The sequence below is a fragment of the Rhinoraja longicauda genome, chromosome 36 (genome assembly GCF_053455715.1).
Source record: "Rhinoraja longicauda isolate Sanriku21f chromosome 36, sRhiLon1.1, whole genome shotgun sequence".
NCBI lineage: Eukaryota > Metazoa > Chordata > Chondrichthyes > Rajiformes > Arhynchobatidae > Rhinoraja > Rhinoraja longicauda.
The window spans coordinates 5,379,477-5,405,184 of record NC_135988.1 but is presented as its reverse complement, the minus strand read 5'-3'; the positions used below and the strand labels follow the sequence as shown (position 1 = coordinate 5,405,184).

General features: G+C 48.8%; 1 protein-coding gene across 1 annotated transcript in view; it reads left to right on the top strand.

The window, feature by feature from the left end:
• Positions 1-353: 353 nt before the first annotated feature.
• The window catches only part of LOC144610262 (disintegrin and metalloproteinase domain-containing protein 9-like), a 71,284-nt gene continuing 45,929 nt past the window's right edge, over positions 354-25,708 (top strand). Inside the window, exons 1-2 of the mRNA XM_078428852.1 lie at positions 354-419; positions 13,336-13,400. The gene's annotated coding sequence lies outside the window, so the exon portion shown is untranslated. The remainder of the gene's footprint in view (positions 420-13,335; positions 13,401-25,708) is intronic.

Below are 25,708 nucleotides of genomic sequence, written 5' to 3'. Positions count from 1 at the left end.
CAGGACCTTCGGCCCATCGACCACCCGTTCACACTAGTTGTACGTTATCCCACTTTCTCATCCACTTAGGGCTATTTGCAGAGGGACAATTAACCACCAAACCCGCCGTCTTTGGGATGTGGGAGGAAACCGGAGCACCCGGAGAAAACCCACGGGGAGAACGTGCAAACTCCACACAGACAGCACCCGAGGTCGGGATCGAACCCGGGTCTCTGGCGCTGTGAGGCAGCTGCTCTACCCGCTGCGCCACCGTGATGTTCTCACACTGTTCATGGTTTCTCATTCCTGCCTCTTTTTTAACAGGCCATTTTCATCCAACCTCACATCAGACTTCGAAGCTTTCTGCCTTCGAAATTACAATCCCACGACAGCTGAACGAGAGAGAGAAGCGAGATGCTGGCCTGGGGCCCTCTCCACAGGTACGTTGGAGAATAATCGTGCTGATTGACTTCAGAGTAATGGCTGCACTACTGGTGTTACACGGGACTATAACGTGGGTGTAGAAAGTCAGCCATTTTGGCATGGAATGCAACAAAGTCATGCATTATCTGAAGTGATTGCTGACGTGTGTGTGTATGTGTATATGAGTGTATGTATATATGTGTGTACGTGTGTATATATATGTGTGTGTATATATATGTGTGTATAATATGTGTGTATGCGTGTATATATATATATATGTGTGTATATATATGTGTGTATAATATGTGTGTGTGTATATATGCCTGTGCATGCATGTATATATGTGTGTATATGTGTGTGTGTGTACAGATATGTGTGTGTATATGTATATGTGTGTAAATATATATATATGTGTGTGTGTATGTGTGTATATATATATATGTGTATATATGTATGTGTGTGTGCGTATGTGTGTATATATGTATGTGTGTGTATGTGTGTGCGTATGTGTGTATATATGTATGTGTGTGTATGTGTGTGCGTATGTGTGTATATATGTATGTGTGTGCGTATGTGTGTATATTTGTGTGCATATGTGTGTGTGTGTGTATATAAGCAATCGCATGTCTGTGTGTATAAGTGTGTGTTTTCTAAGTGTGTGTATATATGTGTGTGTATGTGTATATGTGTGTGTGTGAGTACATGTGTGTGGGTGTGTGTATGTGTGATGTGTGTATATGTGTGTGTGTGTGTGTGTGTATATATATATTTTAATTGTTATGGGTTTACAGAGTACTATGTTTAGATATCTGTTGTGCTGCTGCATGTAGGAATTTCATTGTTCCGTTTCTGGACACATGACAATAAAAAACTCCTGACTTGACTCTTGATGATGCAGAGGGATCTGTGAGATGCAGAGGGATCTGTGAGATGCAGACGGATCTATGAGTCTTGGGGCACAGTTGGGGTAGTGTGCAACTGCAGCAAGAAACCAGGAGAGCTAACAGAATGTTTGCATCGTTTGTGAGGGGAACTAATGCAAAAGTAGGGGTGGCACGGTGGCGCAGCAGTAGAGTTGCTGCCTCACAGCGCCAGAGACCCGGGTTCCATCCCGACTACGGGTGCTGTCTGCATGGAGTTTGTACGTTCTCCCCGTGACCGTGTGGGTTTTCTCCAGGTGCTCCGGTTTCTACCCTTGAGTTCTGGCAACATCCTCGTAAATCTGCTCTGTACCTTTTCCAGCAAAGATACTAGAGGAGCAAGATAGACCACTCGACCCTAAAAACCGTAGTACGTCACGGCGCCATTTTAGTAGGCAGAAACTTGCAGAAACATTTAAAAAGAAAAAGAACAAAAATCGGTGAGTTGATAGATGAGATATATTCTGCATTTTAATGGTATCATCACACATACTGTTCCCCCAAAACCCTGATTGCACTGAGAGAGGCGTAGCGAACGGTGGGTTTTGCTTACTAAAATGGCGGACGTTACGCTCCTTTGCGTACTACACTTCAGTATAGGCGATTTCGAAGGAGTGGTCCATCTTGCTCCTCTAGTATCTTTGCTTTCCAGCTTAACAATATCTTTCCGATAACAGAATTTGCTGCACAATTAATGCAGATTAGCTGCAGACTGCGTTCCCGGAGGACCTCGTTACCGATGTAATAAATGATTATTTCCTAGAACAAGTTATTTCATAGAAATGTTGAGGAAGGAACTGCAGACGCTGGAGTAACTCAGCGGGACAGGCAGCATCTCTGGAGAGAAGGAATGGGTGACGTTTCGGGGTGAGACTCTTCTTCAGACTGCCTGTCCCGCTGAGTTACTCCAGCATTTTGTGTCTATCTTCTTATTTCATGGAAACGTTTTCAGCCATCTGATGTTACTTGGCTGAGAGAGTTACCTGGTCCAGAGGGCAAGGTCGAATTGACCTGAGTGGCTTGAGCAATTCCATACCTGAGTGGAAGAGATGTCATTCCCCAATACGTAGGAAAATAGTAACATTCAGTGAGTCATAGCGAGATGCAAGCTGTATCTCCCCTGCCTCTGCTGGGCAAGGAGACTTGGGAGCACAGGTACACGGTTCCCTTAAAGTGGTGAGTCGGGTGGACAATGTGCAGGAGAAGGCATTTGGCACACTGACCTTCATAAGGTCGTAAATGGATAGGAGCAGAATTAGGCCATTCGGCCCATCAAGTCTACTCCGCCATTCAATCGTGGCTAATCTACCTCTCCCAGAGATAGATAGATTCTTGATTTGTACAGGGGGGGGTCAGGGGTTATAGACAATAGACAATAGGTGCAGGAGGAGGCCATTCGGCCCTTCGAGCCAGCACAGCCATTCAATGTGATCATGGCTGATCATTCTCAATCAGTACCCTGTTCCTGCCTTCTCCCCATACCCCCTGACTCCGCTATCCTTAAGAGCTCTATCTAGCTCTCTCTTGAATGCATTCAGAGAATTGGCCTCCACTGCCTTCTGAGGCAGAGAATTCCACAGATTCACAACTCTCTGACTGAAAAGGTTTTTCCTCATCTCCGTTCTAAATGGCCTACCCCTTACTCTTAAACTGTGGCCCCTTGTTCTGGACACCCCCAACATTGGGAACATGTCTCCTGCCTCTAACGTGTCCAACCCCTTAATAATCTTATACGTTTCGATAAGATCCCCTCCCATCCTTCTAAATTCCAGTGTATACAAGCCTAGTCGCTCCAGTCTTTCAACATATGACAGTCCTGCCATTCTGGGAATTAACCTAGTAACGAATGGGGTTAAACTCCTAACCCCATTCTCCTGCCTTCTCCCCATAACCCCTGACCTCCCCCCCCCCCCGTACAAATCAAGAATCTATATATCTCTGCCTTAAAAATATCTCCTGACTTGGCCTCCACAGCCTTCTGTGGCAAAGAACTCCACAGGTTCACCCCCCTCTGACTCAAGAAAACCATTGGCAACGATGCTGGATTGGCAACAAAATGCTGGAGTAACTCAGCGGGTCAGGCAGCTTCTCTGGAGGGAAGGAATGGGTGACGTTTTGGGACAGTCTTCATTCTGAAGAAGGGCCTCGACCCAAAACGTCGCCCATTCCTTCTCTCCAGAGATGCTGCCTGACCCGCTGAGTTACTCCAGCAATTTTGTGTCTACCTTCGACGTGAACCAGTTCATCCGCACACACTGGGAATGACATTGAGCGCAAAGGTTGGGACATGATCCTCCCACCCCATGCAGGACACTGTCACTGCACTGAGCAGCTCCATCAGTGACAGACTTCTTCACCCCTTGTGTGTGAGGGAGAGATATCGAAGGCCCTGCCTTCCTGCTGCCGTCAGACTGCAGAACCAGCACTGCTCCCAGCAGGCCAGTAAATAAAGATAATTACCGCTATTTTATTTTTTAATGAATGCTTATTTATCTTTGCTATCCACTTTGCTGCTGTAACCTTGCAAATTTCCCCGTTGTGGGACGAATAAAAGGATTATTATTATTATTATTATTATTATTATTATTATTATTATTATTATTATTATTATTATTATTATTATTATTATTATTATTATTATTATTATTATTATTATTATTATTATTATTATTATTATTATTATTATTATTATTATTATTATTATTATTATTATTATTATTATTATTATTATTATTATTATTATTATTATTATTATTATTATTATTATTATTATTATTATTATTAATCCGTACAAGTCGTTGGTGAGACCACACTTGGAGTGCAGTTCTGATTTCCCTGCCAGAGGAAGGGTGTCATTAGGTTGAGCTTAGTTCAGTTTCAGAGATGCAGCACGAAAACAGGCCCTTCGGCCCATCGTGCGTGTCCGCACCGACCAACGATCATGCAATACAATATATCTTTATTGTCATTGTACAGGGGTACAACGAGATTGGGAATGCGCCTCCCATACGATGCAGTCATTTAATTAGCTAGTCAGTATTCATTTAAACAACAACAACCCAACGAAACAAATTGTAACAGTTTTAAGACAGAATAAAGTGCAAGTAGGTCTGTGCCGGTTCACTGTGCGATGTGACCATCCGGCTCAGCAGGACCGGTTCATAGCAGCTATGGCCCTGGGGATGAAGCTGTTCTTGAGTCTGGAGGTGCGGGCGTAGAAGGCCTTGTATCGTCTGCCCGATGGAAGGAGTTCGAACAGACTGTTGCAGGGGTGTGAAGAGTCTTTGTGGATGCTGGTGGTTTTTCTGAGGCATCGTGTGTTGTAGATTCCCTCCAAGGCTGGTAGCTGTGTTCCGATGGTCCTCTGAGCTCTATGGACTACCCGCTGAAAAGCTTTCCTCTCTGCCTCCGTGCAGCTGAGGTACCACACAGGGATGCCATGTGTTAGGATGCTCTCTATGGTGCAGCGGTAGAATGTCGTCAGCAGCTGTTGGGGTAGACCAGACTTCTTCAGTGTTCTCAGGTGGAACAGTCGTTGCTGTGCCTTCTTGACCACTGTGCACTGGTTCCATCCTACACACTAGGGACAATTCACCCAAGTCGATTAACCCGCAAACCTGCACGTCTACGCGACGTGGGAGGAAACCGGAGAAGACCCACGCGCTCACGGGGATAACGTGTGAACTCCGTACAGACAGCACCCGTAGTCCAGATCGAACCCAGGTGGCTGGCGCTGTGAGGCAGCAGCTTTACCACTGTGCCACGCACAAAGTTGGAAATGGTGCAGAAGGGAGGGATTCACCAGCTTGTTGCCATGCAGGGCTTGGTCTGGGTAGAGATTGATGGGTTGGGACATTTTTCTCTGGAGCGCAGGAGGCTGAGGGCTGACCTTGTAGAGGTGCACAAGATCACGAGGGGCATGGATGAAGTGAATGCTCGCAGTCTGTTTCTCAGGGTATAGGAATCTAAAATTAGAGGGCAGAGCTACTGGTGAAAGGGTTTAAATGTCCCCTCTCACCTTAAACCTTTGCCCTCTAGGGTCTTCAGGGGCAAAGATTTCACCCTGCAGAGGGCAGTCCATATCTGGAATGAGCTGCCAGCGGAAGGTAGATTTTAGATTTCGATTTAGAGATACAGCGCGGAAATAGGCCCTTCGGCCCACCGGGTCCGCGCCGCCCAGCGATCCCCGCACACTAACACTATCCTACACCCACTAGGGACAATTTTTACATTTGCCCAGCCAATCAACCTACATACCTGTACGTCTTTGGAGTGTGGGAGGAAACCGAAGATCTGGGAGAAAACCCACTCAGGTCACGGGGAGAACGTACAAACTCCGTACAGACGGCGCCCGTAGTCAGGATCGAACCTGAGTCTCCGGCGCTGCATTCGCTGTAAGGCGGCAACTCTACCGCTGCGCCACCGTGCCGCCCGGTATAGAACAGATACAAGTATGACTGTTAAAAGACACTAGACCAAGTGGACCCATTGGGCCCAAACCTCTCCTGTATTGGTGCAGCACCCTCTCCTCCCATCCTCCCCTCTCCCCCCCCCCGCCCCCTCCCCGTTCCCCCTCCCTCCCTTCCCATCCCCTCCCCCTCCCTCTCCCCCTCCCTCCCTTCCCATCCCCTCCCCCTCCCCCTCCCACCTCCCTCCCCCTCCCCCTTCTCCCCTCCCTCCCTTCCCATCCCCTCCCCCTCCCACCTCCCTCCCCCCTCCCCCTTCTCCCCTCCCTCCCTTCCCATCCCCTCCCCCTCCCACTTCCCTCCCCGTTCCCCTCCCCTCACTCCATCCCCCTCAACCCCCCTTATCCTCCCTCCTCCCCTCTCCCTCCCCCTCCCTCCACCCCCCTCCCTTCCTCCCTCCCTCGGAGATAGATTTATACTTTAAAATGTGAATAACTTAAAAAATATAACACTGATTTCAATGAAACTTCTTCCATTAGCACCAAAGGGACGACGGTGAGTAAGGTGGGCCTAAAATTGTCGCGCTATCGTGTACCGTTTTGCCTGCAGTTCAGGAACAAACAAACAAACAAACGAGAGTTTTAGTATATAGATTTGGATATATGGGAATAGGAAGGGTTTAGAGGGTTAATGGCCAAATGCACGCAAAACAGAACTAGCCCAGTATGTCAACTTGGTTGGTATGGACAAAGTGGGCCGAAGGGCCTCTTTCCATCCTATACAACCCTAATGACCAAAATTGGAGCAGGATGTGTAGGCTGGTGCTTGACAAGCTAGCAGCAACTCTTTTTAAAAATTATTGTTTTTAGTTTTAGAGATGTAGCGCAAAAACAGGCCCTTCGGCCCACCGAGTCCGCACCGACCAGCGATCCCCGCACGCTAACCCTATCACAGAAGATCTCGGAGAAAACCCACGCAGGTCACGGGGAGAACGCACAAACTCCGTACAGACAGCGCCCGTAGTTGGGATCGAACCCGGGTCTCTGGCGCTGTAATGCACCAACTCTACCGCTGCGCCACCGTGCCACCCCTACCACCTACCCCCCAGGCCCATGCTTGTTAATATTGTAAATGCAGCCTCTCTCAGGGCACGCACTGATCAACGAGAAGTGAAACATTGTCTGTCCCTAAATCAGCGAGACTGTACAAGGACAGACTGATTAGTGATTACAATATTGCAGCTTAAACAATGACCACTATTGTTTAGCTGAACGGATACCATTCTTAATCCGTAGAAAGTTGCTGACCTTTTCATCCAATGTACTAATTTACAATTGACTGATTGCAACAAATCAGAAGAGAGTGGCACGGTGGCGCAGCGGTAGAGTTGCTGCCTCACAGCGCCGGAGACCCGGGTTCCATCCCGACTACGGGCGCTGCCTGTATGGAGTTTGTACGTTCTCTCAGTGACCGAGTGGGTTTTCTCCGGGTGCTCCGGTTTCCTCCCACACTAAAGACGTGCAAGTTTGTAGGTTAATTGGTTTTGGTAAGTTGTAAAATTGTCCCCAGTGTGTGCAGGTTTGTGTAGGGGGTGATCGGTGGCCAGCAGGCACTCGATGGGCTGAAGGGCCTATTTGCAGACTGTATGTCTCAAATCTAAAAAAAAAACCTGGGTTTTTAGTATGTACATTCAAAGTCCTCTTCCAACTTCCGCATTGACCAGTCTGTCCTTGGCCTTCTGCTGCTGTGAGGAAGACAAATTCAAGATTCGTACGTACAACGAGATCTGGGTGTCCTAGTGCATCAGTCACTGAAAGGAAGCATGCAGGTACAGCAGGGAGTGAAGAAAGCCAATGGAATGTTGGCCTTCATAACAAGGGGAGTTGAGTATAGGAGCAAAGAGGTCCTTCTGCAGTTGTACAGGGCCCTAGTGAGACCGCACCTGGAGTACTGTGTGCAGTTTTGGTCTCCAAATTTGAGGAAGGATATTCTTGCTATTGAGGGCGTGCAGCGTAGGTTTACTAGGTTAATTCCCGGAATGGCGGGACTGTCATATGTTGAAAGACTAGAGCGACTAGGTTTGTATACACTGGAATTTAGAAGGATGAGAGGGGATCTTATCGAAACGTATAAGATTATTAAGGGGTTGGACACGTTAGAGGCAGGAAACATGTTCCCAATGCTGGGGGAGTCCAGAACAAGGGGCCACAGTTTAAGAATAAGGGGTAGGCCATTTAGAACTGAGATGAGGAAAAACTTTTTCAGTCAGAGTTGCGAATCTGTGGAATCCTCAGAAGGCAGTGGAGGCCAATTCTCTGAATGCATTCAAGAGAGAGCTAGATAGAGCTCTTAAGGATAGTGGAGTCAGGGGGTATGGGGAGAAGGCAGGAACGGGGTACTGATTGAGAATGATCAGCCATGATCACATTGAATGACGGTGCTGGCTCGAAGGGCCGAATGGCCTCCACCTGCACCTATTGTCTATTGTCTAAGACTGAAGAACAGACCTAGGTATCACACTTGGGTCGGCTGCCACACAATAATTTGAACGTTGAATTTTCCAGTTTCAGGTAACCCACTCTCCCTGTGATCCCAGATGAAGGGTGATAGCAGGAATCACTGAGGGGGAGCAGTTTAGTGACACAGCGTGGAAACAGGCCCTTCGGCCCACCAAGTCCGCACCGACCAGCGATCCCCGCACATTTACACTATCTTGCTCACACTACGGACAATTCACATTTTTTTAATACCGAGCCAATACCTGTACGTCTTTGGAGCGTGGGAGGAAACCGAAGATCTCGGAGAAAACCCACGCAGGTCACGGGGAGAACGTACAAACTCCGTACAGACGGTGCCCGTAGTCGGGATCGAACCTGAGTCTCCGGCGCTGCATTCGCTGTAAGGCAGCAACTCTACCGCTGCGCCACCGTGCCGCCCGGTATAGAACAGATACAAGTATGACCGTTAAAAGACACTAGACCAAGTGGACCCATTGGGCCCAAACCTCTCCTGTATTGGTGCAGCACCCTCTCCTCCCCTCCGAAGATCTCGGAGAAACCGAAGATCTCGGAGAAAACCCATGCAGGTCACGGGGAGAACGTACAAACTCCATACAGACGGCGCCCGTAGTCGGGATGGAACCCGGGTCTCCGGCCCTGCATTCGCTCTAAGGCAGCAACTGTACCGCCGCGCCACCGTGACCGCCCAGAGAGAGAGGTTCTTGCAGAACTCCCATCCCCTCCACATGGATCCACCTACCCCGTGCCAGAACACACCCCGCCTCGCTTCCCTTGGCTCTTTCTACTGGCCATCTTCCCTCTGCTCCGTCACAACCCAAAATATCATCTGCACATTCCCCTGCAGAGCGGCACAGTAGTAGAGCTGTTGCCTCACAGCGCCAGAGACCCGGGTTCGATCCCGACTACGGGTACTGTCGATACGGAGTTTGTACGTTCTCCCCGTGACCTGCGCGGGTTTTCTCCAAGTTCTTCAGTTTCCTCCCACACTCCAAAGACGTATGTTAATTGACTTGATTTTTTTTTTATTAATTAAAATTGTCCTAGTATGTGTAGGATAGTGCTAGTATGCGGGGATCGCTGGTCGGTGCGGACTCGGTGGGCCGAAGGGCCTGTTTCTGCACTGTATCTCTAAACCAAGGGTTCCCAACTGGGGGTAAATCTACCCCCAGGGGAGTAAATTGGTTGATTCTGGATTTGTACATATTGACTGACTTTGTTTGGTTCTGGTACACACAGACTAACGGTACACATATTGACTGACTGTTTACTCACAAAATGCTGGAGTAACTCAGCAGGTCAGGCAACATCTCGGGAGAGAAGGAATGGGTGACGTTTCGGGTCGAGACCCTTCTTCAGACTGATGCTGCCTGACCTGCTGAGTTACTCCAGCATTTTGTGAATAAATCGATTTGTACCAGCATCTGCAGTTATTTTCTTATTGACTGACTGTGTTTGTTTTGGTTCTGTTCATCATTAGTTGTCCATAAATAAGTGAAATAACATTGTTATGTGCTTTTATTATTGTTATTTGATTTATTACGGTAGAAGTGCAAACTCAAATCACTGAACAAAACAGGGTGGGGGGGTAAATTTACTTTCGAAAAGTTGCAAAGGGGTGAACGGGACGGATAAGTTTGGGAACCCCTACTCTAAACTAAACTAAACCAAACACTCTTGAGCCTTTTGACTTATGACAGGATGCTGGCTCTACACACAATGATGGGACTGAAGGCTGATAAATCCCCAGGGCCTGATGGTCTGCATCCCAGAGTACTTAAGGAGGTGGCTCTAGAAATAGTGGAAATAGTGGAAGCATTGGAGATCATTTTTCAATGTTCTATAGATTCAGGATCAGTTCCTGTGGATTGGAGGATAGCAAATGTTATCCCACTTTTTAAGAAAGGAGGGAGAGAGAAAACGGGTAATTATAGACCAGTTAGTCTGACGTCAGTGGTGGGGAAGATGCTGGAGTCAATTATAAAGTGGGCAAAATTAGGGCACATGGTATTGGGGGTAGGGTACTGACATGGATAGAAAATTGGTTGACAGACAGAAAGCAAAGAGTGGGGATAAATGGGTCCCTTTCGGAATGGCATGCAGTGACCAGTGGGGTACCGCAAGGTTCGGTGCTGGGACCCCAGCTATTTACGATATACATTAATGACTTAGACGAAGGGATTAAAAGTACCATTAGCAAATTTGCAGATGATACTAAGTTGGGGGGTAGTGTGAATTGTGAGGAAGATGCAATAAGGCTGCAGGGTGACTTGGCCAGGTTGTGTGAGTGGGCGGATACATGGCAGATGCAGTTTAATGTAGATAAGTGTGAGGTTATTCACTTTGGAAGTAAGAATAGAAAGGCAGATTATTATCTGAATGGTGTCAAGTTAGGAGGAGGGGGAGTTCAACGAGATCTGGGTGTCCTAGTGCATCAGTCAATGAAAGGAAGCATGCAGGTACAGCAGGCAGTGAAGAAAGCCAATGGAATGTTGGCCATCGTAACAAGAGGAGTTGAGTATAGGAGCAAAGAGGTCCTTCTACAGTTGTACCGGGCCCTGGTGAGACCGCACCTGGAGTACTGTGTGCAGTTTTGGTCTCCAAATTTGAGGAAGGATATTCTTGCTATGGAGGGCGTGCAGCGTAGGTTCACTAGGTTAATTCCCGGAATGGCGGGACTGTCGTATGTTGAAAGGCTGGAGCGATTGGGCTTGTATACACTGGAATTTAGAAGGATGAGGGGGGATCTTATTGAAACATATAAGATAATTAGGGGATTGGACACATTAGAGGCAGATAACATGTTCCCAATGTTGGGGGAGTCCAGAACAAGGGGCCACAGTTTAAGAATAAGGGGTAGGCCATTTAGAACGGAGATGAGGAAGAACTTTTTCAGTGAGAGGGTGGTGAAGGTGTGGAATTCTCTGCCTCAGAAGGCAGTGGAGGCCAGTTCGTTGGATGCTTTCAAGAGAGAGCTGGATAGAGCTCTTAAGGATAGCGGAGTGAGGGGGTATGGGGAGAAGGCAGGAACGGGGTACTGATTGAGAGTGATCAGCCATGATCGCATTGAATGGCGGTGCTGGCTCGAAGGGTTGAATGGCCTACTCCTGCACCTATTGTCTATTGTCTATTGTCTATTGTCTAAAACTTGCAGATAACTTCCCCTCCCCTCTCTCAATAGACAATAGACAATAGGTGCAGGAGGAGGTCATTCGGCCCTTCGAGCCAGCACCGCCATTCAATGGCTGATCATTCTCAATCAGTACCCCGTTCCTGCCTTCTCCCCATACCCCCTGATCCTTAAGAGCTCTATCTAGCTCTCTCTTGAATGCATTCAGAGAATTGGCCTCCACTGCCTTCTGAGGCAGAAAATTCCACAGATTCTCAACTCTCTGACTGAAAACGTTTTTCTTCATCTCAGTTCTAAATGGCCTACCCCTTATTCTTAAACTGTGGCCCCTGGTTCTGGACTCCCCCAACATTGGGAACATGTTTCCTGCCTCTAACGTGTCCAACCCCTTAATAATCTTATACGTTTCGATAAGATCTCCTCTCATTCTTCTAAATTCCAGTGTATACAAGCCTAGTCGCTCCAGTCATATGACAGTCCCGCCATTCCGGGAATTAACCTAGTAAACCTACGCTGCACGCCCTCAATAGCAAGAATATCCTTCCTCAAATTTGGAGACCAAAACTGCACACAGTACTCCAGGTGCGGTCTCACTAGGGTCCTGTACAACTGCAGAAGGACCTCTTTGCTCCTATACTCAACTCCCCTTGTTATGAAGGCCAACATTCCATTGGCTTTCTTCACTGCCTGCTCTCTCCACACAATCCCCTTGTAAAACACGTCCACATGTTGGGCCGCACAGTGGCGCAGCTGGGACAGTCGCTGCCTCACAGTGACAGAGACCCGGGTTGGATACAGACTACAGGTGCTGTCTTTGTGGAGTTTGCACGTGGGTTTCCTCTGGTTTCCTCCCACCTCCCCCAAAGACGTGTGGCTTTGCAGGCCCACTACCCCTCGTGTGCAGGGAGTGGATGAGAAAGTGGGATAGCAAAGAAATAGTGTGAACGACGGTTGGGCGGCTTGGACTCGATGGGCCGAAGTGCCTTTCTCCATGAGATATCTTCAAACTAAATCTAGCATTGGGGAAACAATGGGAGTTTCTGAAATGGGAACAAACTTATCAAAGGAAAATATTCTTTTTTTGAAGATAGAAACATAGATACATAGAAAATAGGTGCAGGAGTAGGCCATTCGGCCCTTCGAGCCTGCACCGCCATTCAATATGATCATGGCTGATCATCCAGCTCAGTATCCTGTACCTGCCTTCTCTCCATACCCCCTGATCCCTTTAGCCACAAGGGCCACATCTAACTCCCTCTTAAATATAGCCAATGTACTGGCCTCAACTACCCTCTGTGGCAGAGATTTCCACAGACTCACCACTCTCTGATGCTCCATTTACATATGAATGGAAATTATAATGCTGACCATTTCACTGGTGGACATTTATACTTCCAGCTACACTGGTACGGTTTACTGAGTAACTGGTCTTAAATCAGTGGAAGGGGGTGGTTAACTAGTTGTCTGGCATGTCAGCCTGTTGATCTGTTTTCCCAGTTTAGTTTAGTTTAGTTTCGTTTAGAGAGACAGCACGGAAACAGGCCCTTCGGCCCAATTAGTCCGTCCCGACCAGCGATCCCCGCACACCAATACTATCCGACACACACTACGGACAAGTTACAATTTTTGCTAAGCTAATTAGCCGACAAACCTGTACGCCTTTAGAGTGTGGGAGGAAACTGAAGATCTCGGAGAAAACCCACGCAGGTCACGGGGAGAACGTACAAACTCCGTACAGACGGCACCCGTAGTCGGGATGGAACCCGGGTCTCTGGCGCTGTGAGGCAGCAACTCTACCGCTGCGCCACCGTGTCGCCCTGATTGTCAAATATACCAACAGGCTTGCATCATCCCAACAGGCTTGCATCATCCCAACAGGCTTGCTTTGCCAATGAATTATTGCTGCTGACCTTTAATAAAACATCAGCTAATGATTTTGTTCACTGCATTGATCACCTCAGGGCCAGCTATCGTATGTAGTTCGGGTGAAGGGCCATGACCATGTCATCCACCTGACAAGAAACGAGTGAGTAATGTCTTTTCTTATTCCCAGTATTATATCCATGTTCTACTGGATACTCTTTGAAAACATGTTTCTCATATTCTGCTCATAAGGAGAATAACATCATTAGGCCCGTGCCTGCCTTCTCCCCATACCCCTTGATTCCACTAGCCCCTAGAGCTCTATCTAACCCTCTTTTAAATTCATCCAGTGAATTGGCCTCCACTGCCCTCTGTGGCAGAGAATTCCACAAATGATGGAGTGTAGAAACAGGTCCTTCGGCCCAACTTGCCCACACTGGCCAACGTGTCCCAGCTACACTATTTGGTCCATATCCCTCCAAACCTGTCCTATCCATGTACCTGTCTAACTGCTTCTTAAATGTTGGGATAGTCCCAGCCTCAACTACCTCCTCTGGCAGCTCGTTCCATACACCCACCACCCTTTGTGTGAAAAAGTTACCCCTCAGATTCCTATTAAATCTTTCCCCCTTCACCTTAAACCTATGTCCTCTGGTCCTCGATTCCCCTACTCTGGCCAAGAGGTTCTGTGCATCCACCCGATCTATTCCTCTCTTGATCTTAGGCACCTCTGTAACATCGCCCCTCATTCTCAGCTACCTCCTCTACCGCACTTTGTGTGAAAAAGTTGTGTGTAAAAAGTCACAGGAAGGATGTGCGGGCTTTGGAAAGGCTGCAGAGGAGGTTTACCAGAATGATGCCTGGATTAGGGGGTGTTAGTGACAGGGAGACTAGGATAGTTTTCTCTGGAACATCAGAGGTTGTGGAGAGAGACCTGACCAAAGTATATCAAATTACCAGAGGTATAGTAAGAAAATAACTGCAGATGCTGGTACAAATCGAAAGTATTTATTTCACAAAATGCTGGAGTAACTCAGCAGGTCAGGCAGCATCTCAGGAGAGAAGGGATGGGTGACGTTTCGGGTCGAGACCCTTCTTCAGACTGATGTCAGGGGGGCAGGACAAGGGAAGGATATAGGTGGAGACAGGAAGATAGAGGGAGATCTGGGAAGGGGGAGGGGAAGAGAGGGACAGAGGAACTATCTAAAGTTGGAGAAGTCAATGTTCATACCGCTGGGCTGCAAGCTGCCCAAGCGAAATATGAGGTGCTGTTCCTCCAATTTGCGGTGGGCCTCACTATGGCACTGGAGGAGGCCCATGACAGAAAGGTCAGACTGGGAGTGGGAGGGGGAGTTACGAGAAGTATTGATCACAAAGACAGTCACAATCTTTTAATCAGGATGGGAAAATGGGCATAGCTTTAAAATGAGAGGGGCAAAGTTTAAAGGAAACATGTGGGACAAGTTTTTCTTTTACACTGAAGATGGTGAGTGTCTGGAACATGTTGCTGGGGTGGTGGTTGAAGCAGATATATTAGTGGCATTTAAAGGACTTTTGGATAGGCAGGTGGATACAGAAACATAGAAAACATAGACAACAGGTGCAGGAGGAGGACATTTGGTCCTTCGAGCCAGCACCGCCATTCATTGTGATCATGGCTGATCATCCACAATCAGTAACCCGTGCCTGCCTTCTCCCCATACCCCTTGGTTCCACTAGCCCCTAGAGCTCTATCTAACTCTCTTTTAAATTCATCCAGTGAATTGGCCTCCACTGCCCTCTGTGGCAGAGAATTCCACAAATTCACAAATCTCTGGGTGAAAAAGTTTCTTCTCACCTCAGTTTTAAATGGCCTCCCCTTTATTCTTAGACTGTGTGGCCCCTGGTTCTGGACTCCCCCAAACATATGCAGGGATTCGTCTTACCACAACTAGAGAGGAGGTCCTGAACAACTATCTACCTCATCAGAGACCCTCGGACTATCTTTGATCAGACTTTGTTGGTTTTACCTTGCACTAAATGTTAATCTCTTATCATGTCTCTACACACTGCAAATGGCTGGATTGTAATCATGCATTGTCTTTCTGCTGGCTGGTTAGCACGCAACCACACAGCTTTTCACTGTACCTCAGTGCACGTGACAATAAACTAAACTGAAACGGAGTGGAGAGTTTTGGGTTATGTGCAGTAGGTAACTGATGGTTTTGGCATCATTTTCGGCACTGACATTGTGGGCTGCAGGGCCTGTTCTTGTGCTGTACCGTTCTAAAGAGTCCATTCGGCCCTCTTGGTCTATGCCAGCTCTCAGATCCCATTCTCCCACCCATTTCTCCTATTCCCTGTCAGCCTTGCATCATCTTTCTCCTCCCAGCTGCCTACGTGCTCAGGGCCATTTACATTGGCCGCTTGGCCTTCCAACCCGCACGACCTTGAGTTGTGGGAGGAATCCGGAGCACCCGGAGGCAACCCACACGGTCCCGGGGAGAACGTACAAACTCCACACATGGGGTAACTTGCATGCCATTCCGGTCAGCACCTGGCTGGGGTGATGTGAGGCCGCAGAGGTTTATCCAGATGTTGCCACCTCTGGAGGACAATGGATATGGGGCAGCACGGTGCTGCAGTGGTAGAGTTGCTGCCTTTCAGGGCCAGAGACCCTGCTTCGATGCTGACAACGGGTGCTGTATGTAGGAAAACAACTGCAGATGCTGGACAAATCGAAGGTATCACAAAATGCTGGAGTAACTCAGCAGGTCAGGCAGCATCTCTGGAGAGAGGGAACGGGCGACTTTTCGGGTCGAGACCCTTCTTCAGACTGATGTCAGGGGGGCGGGGCAAAGAAAGGCTATAGGTGGAGACAGGAAGATAGAGGGAGATCTGGGAAGGGGGAGGGGAAGAGAGGGACAGAGGAACTATCTAAAGTTGGAGAAGTCAATGTTCATACCGCTGGGCTGCAAGCTGCCCAAGCGAAATATGAGGTGCTGTTCCTCCAATTTGCGGTGGGCCTCACTATGGCACTGGAGGAGGCCCTTGACAGAAAGGTCAGACTGGGAGTGGGAGGGGGAGTTGAAGTGCTCAGCCACCGGGAGATCAGGATGATTAAGGCGGACTGAGCGAAGGTGTTGAGCGAAACGATCGCCGAGCTTGCGTTTGGTTTCGCCGATGTAGAGAAATTGGCATCTAGAGCAGCAGATACAATAGATGAGGTTGGAGGAGGTGCAGGTGAACAAGTGCTGTATGTATGGAGTTTGCACGTTCTACCTGAGCGTTTCCTCCGGGTGCTCCAGTTTCACAGGTTCACAAGTTATAGAAGTAGAATTAGGCCATTCGGCCCATCGAGTCCACTCCGTCATTCAATCTTGGCTGATCTCTGCCTCCTAATCCAATTTTCCTGCCTTATCCCCACAACCCTTGACACCCGTTCTTATCAAGAAATTGTCTACCTCTGCCTTAAAAATATCCACTGACTTGGCCTCCACAGCCCTCAGTGGCAATGAATTCCACAGATTAACTACCCTCTGATGAACGAAGTTCCTCCTCACCTCCTTTCTAAAAGAGTGCCCTTTAATTCTGAGGCTGTGGCCTCTGGTCCTAGACTCTCCCACCAGTGGAAACATCCTCTCCACATCCACTCTATCTCTGCCTTTCATTGTTCTGTAAGTTTCAATGAGGTCCTCCCCTCATCCTTCTAAACTGGCAGTGTGCAGGAAAGAACTGCAGATGCTGGTTTAAATCGAAGACGGACACAAAGTGCTGGAGTAACTCAGCGGGACGGGCAGCATCTCTGGAGAGATGGAATGGATGACGTTTCGGGTCGGGGTGGTTGTGTTGTCATTCAGCCAGTTCTCACCATTACCGATGCCAGTTGTTTTTTCCATGTATATATATACTGGACCGCCACCGATTTTCCGGCATCTCCTTCAATACAATAGATAATAGGTGCAGGAGGAGGCCATTCGGCCCTTCGAACCAGCACCGCCATTCAATGTGATCATGGCTGATCATTCTCAATCAGTACCCTGTTCCTGCCTTCTCCCCATACCCCCTGAATCCGCTACCCTTAGGAGCTCTATCTAGCTCTCTCTTGAATGCATTCAGAGAATTGGCCTCCACTGCCTTCTGAGGCAGATAATTCCACAGATTCACAACTCACTGACTGAAAAAGTTTTTCCTCATCTCCGTTCTAAATGGCCTACCCCTTATTGTGGACGCCGTTTCACGCCGTAACTCTAAACTAAGTCTAAAGATGATAAGGTGCACTTCCCGCTGAAAGGATAGTGGGTGGAGAACGTTTAATGAGATGATTTATTGAATTCAAAGTCCAACTTGTCATGTTGGGATCTGAACTGTTTTGAACTCTTGCATCATTAGTCCACTAACAATGACGCCAGTGTCTTTGTGTCACGCACGATGGAAAGTCAGCAAGACAGAATTAACTTATTAATTTCCAGCCTGTGGTTGCTGTTGGCAGACCCAGCATTTATTGCCTGTTCCCAACTACTTTAGTTTAGAGATACAGTGCGGAAACGGGCCCTTCAGTCCACCGAGTCCACGCCGACCAGCGAACCCCACCTCTTCTCCAGCATCCTCCTGCCCTCACCACAACCTGTCTGAGGAAGGGTCCCCACCTGAAACATCACCTGTCCATGTTCTCCAGAGATGCTGCCTGACCCGCTGAGTTACTCCAGCACTCTGTGAAACTTCACCTGCCCATGTTCTCCAGAGATGCTGCCTGACCCGCTGAGTTACTCCAGCACGTTGTATTATACCAAGGGATGTTTTTGGATCAGGGTTGTGTTCAGTTCAGAACGGAGCCTGCAGGTAGAGTTTTCATGAATCGGGATTCTTAACCTCGTCCCCCCTGCCACATGTATTCTTCCTTCTGAAGACGGACTCTTGGTTTAGTTTACCTTAGTTCAGTTTATTGTCACGTGTACCGAGGTACAGGGAAAATCTTTTGTTGGCGTTCTAACCCGTCAGCGGAAAGACTACGCATGATTACAATCGAGTCGTCCACAGTGTAGAGATACCTGATGAAGGGAATAACGTTTAGTGCAAGGTAAAGTCCGATTAAAGATAGTGCGAGGGTCTCCAATGAGGTAGGCAGAAGGTCAGGACCACTCTCTAGTTGTTGATAGGATGGTTCACGTTCAGCTTTTTATCCACGAGTGACAGTCCTACTCAATAACCAAAGTCTGTGGTCTCTTTTTTTGCTCTGGTTTATTTTCACCCACATGTTTAGACCGTAGTGTTGTATCCTTATTGTTTTGATGTGGTTATGCTTTATTCTTAATTGTTAGCTGTATGTTTGTGTTGACATTTGTGAGCGGAGCACCAAGGCACATTCCTTGTACATGCATATACTTGGCCAATGAACTCATTCATTCATTCAGTTGCCTGATAACAGCTGCCCCTGAATCTGGAGGTGTTCGTTTTCACACTTCTTGCCCGATGGGAGAGGGTGGAGAAGAGGGGAGTGGCCGGGGTGAGACTGGTCCTTGATGATGCTGCTGGCCTTGCCGAGGCAGCGTGTGGTGTAGATGGAGTCAGTGGGAGGGAGGTTGGTTTGTGCGATGGTCTGGGCTGCGTCCACGACTCTCTGCATTATTCCTGCGGTCTTGGATGGAGCTGTTCCCAAACCAAGCTGCGATGCGTCCGAATAAAATACTTTGTACGGCATTCCTGTTGCTGAATGTGTTCCAAATGCGGCAGTTGCTGGGAATGGCACTAAAGCAAATGTCAGGTTTGACCCAGCCGAGCAGCTTGCCTGTAGGGTGGAGGTTTCCACTGTCTATTGCTCACCTGTGCATTTTCCAGCGCGCAGAAATGCACTGTGCAGAGAGATACGGGCAGCAGAGTGGCACAGCTGGTAGAGCCACTGCCCCACAACACCAGAGACCCCGGTTCAATCCTGACCTCGGGAGCTGTTTGTGCAGAGTTTCATACTTTCTCCCTGTGACCCCATGGATTTCCCACCTGCCCACGTTTGGTCCATATCCAAACTTGTCCTGTCCATGTACCTGTCCAACTGTTTCTTAAATGTTGGGATAGTCCCAGCCTCAACTATCTCTTACATTCTTCATTTTGGAGACTCTTTTTCTGCTCATTAAACTGAGGAATAGTCAGGCAAGAGTCATATTCGACCCCATGGGTTTCCTCCGGGTGCTCCGGTTTCCTCTCACACTCCAAAGACGTGCAGGGTTGTGGGTTAATTAGCACCATAGAGTGATACAGTGTGGAAACAGGCCCTTCGGCCCAACTTGCCCACACCGGCCAACATGTCCCAGCTACGCTAGTCCCACCTGCCCACGTTTGGTCCATATCCAAACTTGTCCTGTCCATGTACCTGTCTAAACTGTTTCTTAAACGTTGGGGTAGTCCCAGCCTCAACTACCTCCTCTGGCAGCTTGTTCCATGTCATAGAGTCATAGAGTGATACAGTGTGGAAACAGGCCCTTCGGCCCAACTTGCCCACACCGGCCAACATGTCCCAGCTACAGTAGTCCCACCTGCCTGCATTTGGTCCATATCCCTCCAAACCTGTCCTATCCTGTTTCTTATACGTTGGGATAGTCCCAGCCTCAACTACCTCCTCTGGCAGCTTGTTCCATACACCCACCACCCTTTGTGTGAAAAAGTTACCCCTCAGATTCCTGTTAAATCTTTTCCCCTCCACCTTGAATTGCCTTCTGTGCCTCTGTGTGTCGGATAATGTAGTGTGAATTGGCGATTGCTGGTCTGCGCAGACTCGGTGGGCCGAAGGGCCTGTTTCCACACTAAGCCTGTGGCACTAAGCTAAAACTATATCGCAAAGGGTGGAAGCTACTCTTTTGGCAACCATTGTTCCAGGGTAAGTCTGCCTGCAGCAAATTACTGGACAGGATATATTTTTTCCACATCAATTTACTCAGGAGCACTTAAAGACACTGTGCCAAAGGCAGAAAGCCATTACGGTTTTAACGTTCTACTGTCATTCTTGAAGTACTTGGCAGAGTTATCGGTCAGGAAATGGATGGGATGCCGTGAAGTACTTACTGATGACCTAATGGGTTGTGTTTTGTTACACAGACAGATTCCCTTGAGATGACAAGGCTTTCTGTACATTCTTCATTTTGGAGACTCTTTTTCTGCTCATTAAACTGAGGAATAGTCAGACGAGAGTCATATTCGTATAGAGTCGTACAGCATGGAAACAGGCCCTTCAGCCCAACTTGCCCATGCCGACCAAAATGCCCCGTCTACACTGGTCCCACCTGCCTGCGTTTGGCCCATATCCCCCGAAAGGGAGTGCAGCGCAGGTTCACGAGTTTAATTCCCGGAATGGCGGGACTGTCGTACGTTGAAAGACTGGAGCGACTGGGCTTGTATACTCTGGAATTTAGAAGGATGAGAGGGGATCTTATTGAAACATATAAGATTATTAAGGGATTGGACACGCTAGAGGCAGGAAACATGTTCCCGATGTTGGGGGAGTCCCGAACCAGGGGCCACAGTTTAAGAATAAGGGGTAGGCCATTTAGAACGGAGATGAGGAAAAACATTTTCACTCAGAGAGTTGTGAAGCTGTGGAATTCTCTGCCTCAGAAGGCAGTGGAGGCCAATTCTCTGGATGCTTTCACGAGAGAATTAGATAGAGCTCTTAATGATAGCAGAGTCAGGGGATATGGGGAGAAGGCAGGAACGGGGTACTGATTGTGGATGATCAGCCATGATCACGGTGAATGGCGGTGCTGGCTCGATGGGCCGAATGGCCTGTTCCTGCACCTATTGTCTATTGTTGTCTATTGAAACCTATCCGATCCATGTACCTGTCCAAATGTTTCATAAAAGTTGTGATAGTACCTGGCTCAACTTCCTCTTCTGGTAGATCATTCTATAAACTAACACTCTTTCACCCCCTCACTTTAAACTGTGTCTTGATTCCTCTACTCTGTTTAAAAGAATGTGCGTTTACTGTTTTTCTCGTGATCTTGTACACCGATACAAGATCTCCCCTCATCCTCTAGAGAATGGGAGAATGAAGGCACCTCATATTTCACTTGGGTAGTTTACACCCCAGCGGTATGAACATACATTGACTTCTCTAACTTCAGATCGCCCCTGCTTCCACTCTCTATCCCCCCCCCCTTCCCAGTTCTCCCACCAGTCTTCCTGTCTCTGACTACATCATAGAAACATAGACATAGAAACTAGGTGCAGGAGTAGGCCATTCGGCCCTTTGAGCCTGCACCGCCATTCAATATGATCATGGCTGATCATCCAACTCAGTATCCCATACTATCTTTGTCCATCCTATCCCCTCCCCTGACATCAGTCGACCCGAATCGCCACCCATTCCTTCTCTCCCGAGATGCTGCCTGTCCCGCTGAGTTACTCCAGCATTTTGTGTCTACCTAAGGAACTGCAGATGCTCGTTTAAAAGAAAAACGACACAGTGCTGGAGTAACTCAGCGGGTCAGGCTGAGTTATTACCAGAACTTCAGTAAACCAGGAATACTCTAATTTTATGTAACCTCAAACAACACCCCTCTTCCCCCATATCCCCACCATCTCCAAGAGAAATCAAGATGTGGTCGATGAGTCTGAAGAAGGGTCTCGACCCGAAACGTCACCCATTCCTTCTCTCCCGAGATGCTGCCTGACCTGCTGAGTTACTCCAGCATTTTGTGAATAAACCCACCATCTCCAATGTCCCACCTGGATTTGCACCCATTTCTGCCCTTCCCCATCCCCCGAAATTCCTTCCTCTGGCTTCACAATTTGCAACTCTTCGATCCTTTTGTCCACACCTTCTGTTTTCTCCCCTCTGGCCTTTGTCCAGCCATCTGCCCATCAAAGCCCCCCCCCCCCCCCCCACCTCGCCTGTGTCCACCTGCTTCGCTTTGAGCTGCCATTTCAGTAGGCAGAAACTTGCAGAAACATTCCTTCTCTCCAGAGAAGCTGCCTGTCCCGCTGAGTTACTCCAGCACTTTATGTCTATCTTCAGTGTAGACCAGCATCTGCAGTTCCTTCCGACACACTTGTATGGTCTTATCTGTGTGTGTGTGTGACCTCATTTATCTGTCCATGGCATGTAGATGGCAGTGTGCAGGAAAGAACTGCAGATGCTGGTTTGGATCGAAGACGGACACAAAGTGCTGGAGTAACTCAGCGGGACAGGCAGCATCTCTGGAGAGATGGAATGGGTGACGTTTCGGGTCGAGGTGGTTGTGTTGCCATTCAGCCAGTTCTCACCATTACCGATGCCAGTTGTTTTTTCCACGTATATATATACTGGACCGCCACCGATTTTCCGGCATCTCCTTCAATACAACAGACAATAGACAATAGGTGCAGGAGGAGGCCATTCGGCCCTTCGAGCCAGCACCGCCATTCAATGTGATCATGGCTGATCATTCTCAATCAGTACCCCGTTCCTGCCTTCTCCCCATACCCCCTGACTCCGCTATCCTTAAGAGCTCTATCTAGCTCTCTCTTGAATGCATTCAGAGAATTGGCCTCCACTGCCTTCTGAGGCAGAGAATTCCACAGATTCACAACTCTCTGACTGAAAAAGTTTTTCCTCATGTCAGTTCTAAACTGCGGACTAAACTACGAGCGAGATTACGAGAGTGCATTCGAAATATCTCGCTTCACCCCCACCCCCTTCCCGGAAGCCCTCCCGGATATGTGGGCGGGTGGGGCGGCCGATGTCGACCCCATCGGGACTCCCGCGGCCCGACCTCCGTTCGGCAGTCCGAGTTTGCCCTCGGTGTCCGGGGCTCTGGAACTCCGGCGCGGCCGGAGGCAGGGGATCTGCTCCCACGGCCAACGTTCGAGGCCGGGCGTCTGACCGGCCGGCAGCTTGAAGGCTCTGGAACTCCGACCTTCCCGCTCCCACAGCCGACCTCCGAGGCCGACTCAGCCCCCCCCCCCCCCTCGGCTGCCTAAGGCGGGCTGAGTTCCAATGCCATTTGACTCCTCTAGGAGGCCGTGACCTCGGGCAATCTGGCAAGGCTCTGGAACAGAGAAACATAGAAAATAGGTGCAGGAGTAGACCATTCGGCCCTTCGAGCCTGCACCGCCATTCAATGTGATCATGGCTGATCATCCAACTCAGTATCCCGTACCTGCCTTCTCTCCATACCCCCTGATCCCTTTAGCCACAAGGGCCACATCTAACTCCCTCTTAAATATAGCCAATGAACTGGCCTCAACTACCTTCTGTGGCAGAGAATTCCACAGACTCACCACTCTCTATGTGAGGAGAGTGTCCTAAAAGACTTCCCCCTTATCCTTAAGCTGTGACCCCTGGTTCTGGACTCCCCCAACATCGGGAACAATCTTCCTGCATCTAGCCTGTCCAACCCCCTAAGAATTTTATATGTTTCAATAAGATCCCCCCTCAGTCTTCTAAATTCCAGGGGGGGCGGATAATCGGTGGTGGAACTTTCACTCTATTGAGTGAAATGATCAGCCATGATTGCATTGAATGGCGGTGCTGGCTCAAAGGGTCCGAATGGCCTACTCCTGCACCTATTGTCTATTGTCTATTGTGAGACCTGGACGTTGCTCTGCTGAGGCTCTCCCCCGTGTCCCTGGGTTATTTGACCAGGCTTGTACGGCAACTCTGGAGGTGCTACCGAATGTGGACGGCTCTCGACCTTCTCTCAAGTGGCCCAGTAATCCACAGTTCCAAGGGCAGTGTGGGCAACCCTGGGTGTCCAGTCCCGTGAGGGAATTGCTAAACCAAAGATGAGAGCATGCACACAGCTCCCTTAAGCTGTGCCAGTCCGTGTAGGAAAAGAACTGCAGGCGCTGGTTTAAATCGAAGATCGACACAAAATGGTGGAGTAACTCAGCGGGACAGGCCGCATCTCGGGAGAGAAGGAATGGGCGACGTTTCGGGTCGGGACTGATCCGCAGAGTTACTTCAGCATTTTGCGTGCGCCAGTCCATGCTCACTGCGGGGCGGCACGGTGTCGCAGCGGTAGAGTCGCTGCCTTACAGCGAATGCAACACCGGAGACCCGGGTTCGATCCCGACTACGGGTGCTGTCTGTAAGGAGTTTGCACGTTCTCCCCGTGACCTGCGTGAGTTTTCTCCGAGACCTTTGGTTTCATCCCACAATCCAAAGACGTTAATTGGCTTGGTATAAATGTTTTTTAAAAATTGTCCCTAGTGTGTGTAGGATGGTGTTAATGTGCAGGGATCGCTGGTCGGTGCAGACTCGGTGGGCCGAAGGGCCTGTTTCCACGCTGTATTCTCTAAACTAAACTGGAAGTTGGGGATGAGATGTTGTACTTTCTGGTGAAGAGTGATGACCAAATAACTGCTCATTTGACTGTGGCTTTCTCGCTGTTTAGAGAGATACAGAGTGCTGGAGTAACCCATCGGGGTCAGGCAGCATCTTTGGAGAACGTGGATAGGTGACTTTTCGGGTTGAGACCCTTCTTCGGACTGATTGTGCAGGGCGGGGGAAATAAGGGGCAGGACAAAATGGGGCAGGTATTAGGTGGTCCCAGGCAAGGGGGCTTTTTGATAGGCTGAAGGTTGGAGATAAAAACAAAAGGTGTGAGACAGACGGTGGGGCAGAGTTGCAAATTGTGAAGCCTGAGGAAGGAATGTAGGAGGAGGGGGAGGACAGAAACAGGTGTGAGGGTAGGTGAGGCACAGGGGAGGGATTGGGAGTTTGGGCGTTCAATCTAATTTTGAAGATGGGCACAAAATGCTGGAGTAACTCAGCGGGACAGGCAGCATCTCTGGAGAAAAGGAATTGGTGTAGTTTTGGGTCGAGAGCCTTCTTCAGATGAAGGGTCTCGACCTGAAATCTCACCTATTCCTTCTCTCCTGAGATGCTGCCTGTCCTACTGAGTTACTCCAGCATTTTGGGTCTATTTTTGGTTCTGGGCCTGTGGTGCTATGAAAGGCCTGGATGAAGTGGATGTGGAGAGGATGTTTCCATTAGTGGGAGAGTCTAGGACCAGAGGGCACAGCCTCAGAATAAAAGGACGTACCTTTAGAAAGGAGATGAGGAGGAATTTCTTTTAGTCAGAGGGTGGTGAATCTGCGGAATTCATTGGCACAGAAGGCTGTGGAGGCCAAGTCAGTGGATATTTTTAAGGCGGAGATAGATAGATTCTCAATTAGTACGGGTGTCAGGGGTTATGGGGAGAGGGCAGGAGAATGGGATTGAGATGGAAAGATAGATCAGCCATGATTGAATGGTGGGGTAGACTTGATGGGCCGAATGGCCTAATTCTGCTCCTAGACCTTATGAGCTGTGGACTCCACACCACTGTTTGAGTTCAGGTGGCCCTTTGGAGGTCAGGGTTTAGCTCAGTCAGGGAATGTACCTCAATGGTACATTTGACCGGCACCTAGCAACCATTGTAAAGTAGGTGACCCGAATGTTCACCCTGTCACGGCAGAGTCATGTTTCCCGATGTTACTTTGAGAGAGAGAGAGAGAGAGAGAGAGAGAGAGAGAGAG